Source organism: Olea europaea, chromosome 4, assembly GCF_002742605.1.
Source record: "Olea europaea var. sylvestris chromosome 4, O_europaea_v1, whole genome shotgun sequence".
Lineage (NCBI taxonomy): Eukaryota > Viridiplantae > Streptophyta > Magnoliopsida > Lamiales > Oleaceae > Olea > Olea europaea.
Window position 1 is genome coordinate 16,068,421 of NC_036240.1, and position 8,028 is coordinate 16,076,448.

At 34.8% G+C, this 8,028-nt stretch overlaps 1 pseudogene; it reads left to right on the forward strand.

Moving 5' to 3' along the window:
- LOC111393090 overlaps positions 1-7,518 on the forward strand; it is an 82,746-nt pseudogene extending 75,228 nt beyond the window's left edge.
- The last annotated feature ends 510 nt before the right edge of the window (positions 7,519-8,028 follow it).

The window sequence follows — 8,028 nt, forward strand, 5'->3', positions numbered from 1 at the left end:
CTAAGGTAGTGTTCGGTCGAATTCTTCTATTGTATTCAACTTACCCCTCTCGAGTTCTCATTGAGCCTACTTAATTAGTTTAATTCCATATCTCTATGCAAATTAAGTTTAATTAAATGAAACATTGGTTCTAAGAATTCACACTCGACCGCAGCAATCAATATAGGTATCTCTACACATTATATCAATTTACCGGATTTTAACATGTGGTCTAAACAAATAGTCCGCATCTCTACGCAATCATTGTTCACAAATCATCTAATTAGTGATCAAGTAATTAAATGTATTAAGAACAATATTAAAATCAACACATGAAATAAAAAAGTACTAGAATCTCAATTGCATGAAATAAAGGGTTCCAAAAGATTACATTGTTCGCCCTAACATGAAATTTAACTACTCATAATAATGGAAGAAAAATAGGAGATTGTCTTAGAATACATCACCGAGTTTGAAATAAAGATGTGGAAGAAAAAATGGAATTCTTGCACCAAGATCTCCTTCCTCTTCCAATGAGTGCTTCCAATCTTCAATTCTTGGTGTTAATCTTCTTAAATTTCTCCCTTGAATCTCCCTTCTTGTTGTTTTTCTCTCCAATATGTCAAGAACCCTTCAAAAGTATGAGGAGGATGTATTTATAGGTGCCTCCACGTTTTTGTGTTGAAGTAGGGTTTCTATGGCTTTAAAAATGGCCCAAAAAACGCGCCCTAAATCGCCAATCGCAGCGCCTAGGCGCTGTGTCTTCAGCGCCTAGGTGCTGGCTATAGCGCCTGGGCGCTATGGTTGTAGCGCCTAGGCGCTGCCTCTCGGGTCCAATTTTCATGTTTTCTTCGTTTCGTAGCGCTTAGGCGCTATAAGTGTAGCACCTAAGCGCCATCTTTCTGCCCCAATTCCGTGCTTTTGGCCTCTTCATCCACTTTAATACTTCTTTTCTCATTGCTTCTCCTTATCTTCAAAACAACACTAACAAACACATCAAAAACGTTCTACACTCATAATATCTAGTATTTAATCAAGCTAAAAATGTGCGAAAACCATGAGTGAAACAAACTCATCAGATGGCAGCACCATAATTGCACAATATGGTTTAATAAAATTGTAGGTCCAAAGAAATTTTTTGCATATTCTGGGAAAAGTATTGATACTAAAATAGGAGTAATGCTATGTTGTAGCCCCACGACTCCACAACAAGATGGCAGCACCATAATTGCACAATATGGTTTAATTAAATTGTAGGTCCAGTAAATTGTGTGCATATTCTCGCAATCCAATTTTTGCTTACAAATTCATATATGAGTTGAGTTCAATTTCAGGCGTTTTGCTTTCCTTGTTTAGTTTTGCCTTTCTTTTTTCGTGTGAAGATTATGAACTAAATTTTTTACAAGCATAGCAATGCTTATATGTTTATAACTTTTTCTTATTTAAAAAACTTTGTACAAACTAAAAGATAGAATAGCAAAATAAAAAATCTCCCACACAAGATAGATTTATCAATCGTAAGCTCTGCGTACTTTTATAAAGTCATCTTCTTCTTCTTATTTTTTTTTTCAAAATACTTTTAGAAATCAAGCCCATTGTCTCTTAGTAATATTTTCTTTGGTTAATAAATTGAGTCACCTAGTGTGAAGTTAATTTATTGGAAAAAAAAAAGAGAAAAAAGAAGAAGAGAGAGGTCCGAACAAACCAACACGAACAAATATAATGTGCTTCTTTTGCTCTACCATTCGTTAGTGCCCGTAGCTTACCCTTCTCCCTCTTCTCTCTCAAACAAAAATCTCTCTTTAGCTGCATAAATAGATACACACACACACACACACACACACACACACACACACACACACACACACATATATATATATATATATATATATATATATATATATACAGTGTTGTATTTATATACGGAGAATGTAATGGATTCTTCCGCGCTTCATCTAGCGGTGGTGGCGCTGTTCAGAGCATCGTTTGTGGCGATATTAGCGTGCTATATGCACTGGAAAACTTTGAACCAGATACTGGAGCTTACTAAGGCGGTGTAGAGGGACAACAAGAAGGTGAAAAAAGTATCCATCATTGTGGAGCCGTGGATGGAGGAAAAGAAATGATACTAAAGGCATTTCTCTTCTTTTTTTTTTTGATGCCCTAAGCCATTACCTGGGTAACTTTGGCCCAAGATCAACACTGCTCTAAAGAAGAATTTGTGTTTTAATTTATATCATTGTTATAAATTTTGATAATGAAAATTAATATTACTTGTTGCGGAAGCTTGCTCCAAGGATCTTCAAAATAGTGTTTTTCAGGCTCAGTCCAATATTATCTTTCTTTACCAAACAACCAAACCAACCAACTCCGATCCATAGCCAATATATTCCCCTCGATTGCTTTAGAATCTCACCCATAAAGTACAAGATAATGGTGATGATTTGTGACCACAAAAATAGGCTATAAAGAGACCACAAAGTACACAAAGTTATCAACTGGTTTTTGGACACAAAGGAGCTAATTTCTTTACTTTCACACACAAATCACACCCTAGAAAATAGCTAGGGTTATATCCTTATAAGTAGGCTAGGTTAGGCTTTTAGTTGGACCTATAAAAGAGTTAAACTGGCCAAAATTCAAACCATCCAAGAAGGAATACAATTGGACCAGGTAGAGCCTGTGGACTTGGTTGTTGAACTTATTTCATTCAATGACCTAGGCTTATGAAATATATTATCCCACATTAACATCATAGCTCGAGATTTATTAGGTAGTAAAAACCCAACAAATCTTCACCTTGATGCCAAAAAAATCTACAAGCAATTAAAACACACAATCAATACTTGCATAATCAAGTTAACCACAGACCTTACCTTGTGCTTTCAACCTGAAAAAACATACCGTACTTGCTCCATGTACTTACTCGAACTAAGGTCAATAACACTCAAGTAGAAGCAAATATTCACAATGAACAATCAAGAGCAAATAAAGATCCGATGACGATATATTATAGGATAACCGACACAGATTTTTTCAAAAAATACGTTCACATAGAACTACAAATTAACACCAAGTTAATCAAATACGCGGTCAAATACATATGCAACAAATACATAAATGACCCTATGAAAGGATCTCACCATACTTATCCGATCCCATTCCGTGTTCCTCACACCTCGAGAACACATATCTCCTCTCATCGACCACCATGTTCACTAGACTGATCACTGAATTCTTGTCTAATCGATAAGTTACAATAGATCCTAAGTCATCTGGATAATCCTCTATCACCAAATCACTTCTTCCAACATATGTGGATAATGGGCTTCCACCTAATAGAAATGCCTATCTCACACTCCATGTGATCAAGGTCTCTTTACAGATGAGGGATTCTAGAAATTTTATCACACTCCACATCCCTAGTACAAACCACAATATACCCTTAGGTATCTATACTTCACCTCACCAAAAGGCATACAGCGTACTGCTAATACGTCCTAACCCACTATGCATGCAAATAATTACATCAATTAATCATATTGCCTTAAATTCATGCAAACGCACATATCAAACACATTGAAATGCGGCATATAATCATGCAAAAAAAATTAGATAATAACGCACATGTAAAAAGGATCACACACAAATACATATGCAATAACTAGGTTTACGCTCAATAAACCCCACTAGGGTCATCACTTGACCTTAAAGCCAAATTCGCCTCACCTCTCTCTTACCCTTCCTTTTTATTATCATTCCTACGACAATCTATTTCACCACGTCCAATTTTACCACAGTTAAAGCATATTTTACTTTTCACACTCGCCTTGGACCTACACATACCATCAATACCAAATAATGACTACAAGCAAAGTATAAACATAATTCACATAGAATGATCAAATAAACTTCCATAAGGTCATACGTAATTCTAACAGTGTAAAAAAATTGGCAACAAATTCACAAAAAATTTAAGGTAAATAATTCCTAGGTCTACCAACATGTAATGGTTACCCCTTCATGGTAACCACAAACCTAACGTCACCCACACGCTAACTTCTAATGCACAAAATAAATAATTATTTCATACAATAATTTTTACCCCAATAATAAAAAGGTAAAGAACACGATACCGAGTGAACCACATTTGAAGATCTGTAAATTACGAGAGATGCGAGTTCATCATTTTAAGACCATCATTATTCGACGTTAAGTCTCTAGTAACTGTAGCAGTCAACCAACCACAAGAATAACGTTAAGAACAAACTGACTGAAGACACCTCCTCAATATTCAGCCCCGCGCCTTCACGTGTCATCGATGATACGCGCCTGACCATCGAGATTGCCTCCACCTACATGTCACACTAGTGGTCTCTGTTTCACTGAATTCTTTCTAGATTGTCAGGAAATCACGAAAATAGCCTCGATTTTTGGGCAGCTTTCGGGATCGTTTTTCTATCTGTTTTTTGCCTCATTTCTACCGATTTTTAAGACAATTTCTAGTATATTTCACAAACCAAATCCATCATCTTGAAGCTTTGATACCAATTGTCATGGAAGCTTGTTCCAAAAATCTTTAAAACGATGTTTTTGGGGCTCAATTCAACGTTACATTTCTCTATCAAACAACCAAACCAACCGGCTCTGATCCAAAACCAATATATTCACCTCGGTTACTAGACAATCTCATCCACAAAGGACAAGATAACTGTGATAATTTGTAGCCACAAGGCAAAAAGAAAACACCACAAAGGTAAGTTATAAAGAGACCACAAAGTTATCAACTGATTTTTGGACACAAAGGAGACGATTTCTTCTCTTCATAAGGGCCAGCCAAGTTTCTTCACTTTCACACACAAATCACACTCTAGAAAATAGCTAGGGTTATATCCTTATAAGTAGGCTAGATTAGGGTTTTAGTTGGACCTATAAAAGAGTTAAACGAACCAAAATTCAAGCCATCAAAGAGGGAATATAATTGGACCGAGTAGAGCCTATGGACTTAGTTGTTGAACTTATTTCCTTCATCGGTCTAGGCCTACGAAATATATTATCCCACGTTAACATTATAGCCCAAAATTATTGGGTTTCAAAAACCCAACATTACTCATCCAAAAATCTTAATCGGAGTAAAGAGATTTCTCACGAAAACAACTTTTACGTTTTTAGCACACAAAAAAGCTCAAGATACCACCAAAAGTCTTACGAAAAAGGATTGATACTAAAATAGGAGTAATGCTATGTTGCAGCATTACGATTGCACAAAAAGATGGCAGAACCACAATTACACAATATAGTTTTATTAAATGGAAGGTCTAATAAATTGTGTTTATTCTCACAATCCAATTATTGTACAAATTCATTTATGGGTAGAGTTCAATTTCAGGCGTTTTGTCTTTCTCCCCTGTAAAATATTAATTATCTGGGTTTTTTCTTTTCTTGTTCTGTTTCTTTGCCCTACTTGTTTAGCATGAAGATTTGAAAATTTTTCAGGAATGTATTGCCTTTTGTTTTCACCTACTTTGTCTGGGTAGCTTTATTTAAATCCTTAGTGAATTATAGGAAACGGTGAAGGTGTTCTAAATGGAAAATGATTTGAGTGTTGGTTTTTTATTTTTCTTTCTTTTTCTGGTATAAATAGGTGGTTTAACCCGAAAATTTTGATATTTGAATGTTTGATAATAATTGTGGTTTTTTTTTCAATTAATTGTTTCAAATTGTGTGAAAAGACACCCATTGTTGCACCCGTATCTATTAATTTCTGTCTGTTTGATTACATCTTGAGTGTAAAATTTGCATTATATGTCTATGGTTAATAAGTTTTATGATTGATGTCTAAATTATTCTAATTAAATTAAATTATCTAATGTACACAACTTATCGAATTTGGATTTTAAAAGTATGAATATGGATGCCAGGACTTGCAATTTTACCTATGGATCCCCTTTAATTTGCCAATCAAGATTCAATATAATTGTAGTGTTCGGTTGAATTCTTCAGAAGTGTTCAATTCACCTATTTTGAGTTTTCATTAAGCCTATTTAACTAATTCAATCACATATCTATATGCGAATCAATTTTAGTTAAACGAAAAATTAGTTCTAAGAATTCATCTAACAATCGTAAAATTAGTATAGGTATCTCTACACGTTATACTAAATTATCGAATTTTAATATGTGGTCTAAATCTATAAATCACCTCTCCATTCATAATAGATTTACAAAATCATTTAATAATTGGCCAAAAAATTCCACGCATTAAGTACATAATTAAAACCAACACATATGTATCTAAAGAACTCTAATCATGAATTAAAGAAATAAAGAGACACACAGATTACATTGTTCGCCATAGCTATGAATATAACTATTTGTAATAATGAAAAAAAAAGTATAGAGTTCATAACCGGGTTTTGAAATCTTAATCATGGAAAGAAATGAATCTTGCACAGGAATCTTTTTCAACTTCAAAATTCTTCAAACCTTAGCTTTTGCTCTTTGATCTTATGATTATATGTTTTTCTCTCCCCAAATTTGTGTGGAACTCCTCTTGCCTCATTGAGTTCTCCCCCAAAAGTGGCCCATAGATTGGTATTTATTTCTTCTTTTAAGTCATTGAAAGAATTTGATTGAAATTAGGCTTTCAAAAGATGAAATAAACTAGGAAAACCCTAACTGTATGCGATGCAGCACTTAGGCACTGCTACCGTACGCATGAGCGCTGACTTTCTGGGAAAAATTCAGCAACATGGCACCTGGGCAATGAGGGATAGAAACTACTATTTTCTTACTTTTGAGTAAAATAAGCTACTTGAACGTAATTCGCACCTTATAATTGATGTAACTTACTCATTTTCAACTTTGACCAGTAAAAAAATTTATAACTTATTTGTTTACCTATAAATAAATTTTTTAAGCTGAAACATATTCTATGATTTTCATATGGTGCAGCTATTCAACCGTTTCAGTTACCATTTCTGCTTGCACATTGAGCCTTTCGATCAGGGAAGGGCTCCCATTTATATGGCATTCATTCATTTCATGGGTGGGAAGCATGACACGAAAGACATAGCTTAAAAGTTGGGGCAAATAGCAGAAGGCTGACATTGCAAGGAGCTCCAAGGAGCGTCGTAAAACATTTGTGAGAGTTTGGATGGACTAATTATTCAAAGAAACATGGAACACTTTTGCTCTGGAAGTAATAGCCTGGAGCTGAAGCTAAATGCACAATTTTGAACTCTCTAATAAGCAGATAGCCCATAATTTATCAGCCACAAATCATGCACAATGTTTGCACAGATTTGCACAGGCTGTGGGAAGGAATTTTTTTTTTTTTTACTGTAGAACAAATAGGACATATAGTCCTATTTATCAGAAATAGGTACTTTTATCTATAACTGCTCGAACTTAATTAATCGGATTTAATTGGATGATTCTGTAAGTTTGAATTAAAATTGTTATTATTTTGGGTCTTAGAATAGAGATTTGAATGGTTCTGTTCTGGTTCTTGATTCTAGCTACAAAATTGAGATTTAGGAGGTTCTAATTTTTTGATAATCTTTTAAATCAAAATATCATATAAATTTACATTAAATCTGTGTTCGCTTCCAACTAGTTTGTCTTTGGGTGATCAAGCCTTGCACAGTAATCCAACTCCTTTGTCACTACATCAGGAGGAACAACATTCTTGCTCCATAGTGAGGCTTTAGGGGTCCTTCCACTGTTCCTTTTCTCCTTCCATCGGCAGATGTTGAAGCCAAAAGAAGAATCCACGCAAGAGGTTCAGCATTTTGGTTGTTTTCTTGGAACATTAAGAACTTCACCTCAAGATCCACATACTGATCGAGATAAGTTTTTCCAGATTTATATATCAAGTACACTCTTTTTCTTTCATCATGCAAGTCTCAGTGGCAAATTTTTGGCTCACGGACTACAACGTCTTGCTAAAGCCTATTGCATTTCTATCATATGGTTTTATTAGAACACTCAAGAGCTTTATCCTAAAGGTAGAATGTGAATCATTATTAGTCTCTTCTTCACCCCCCA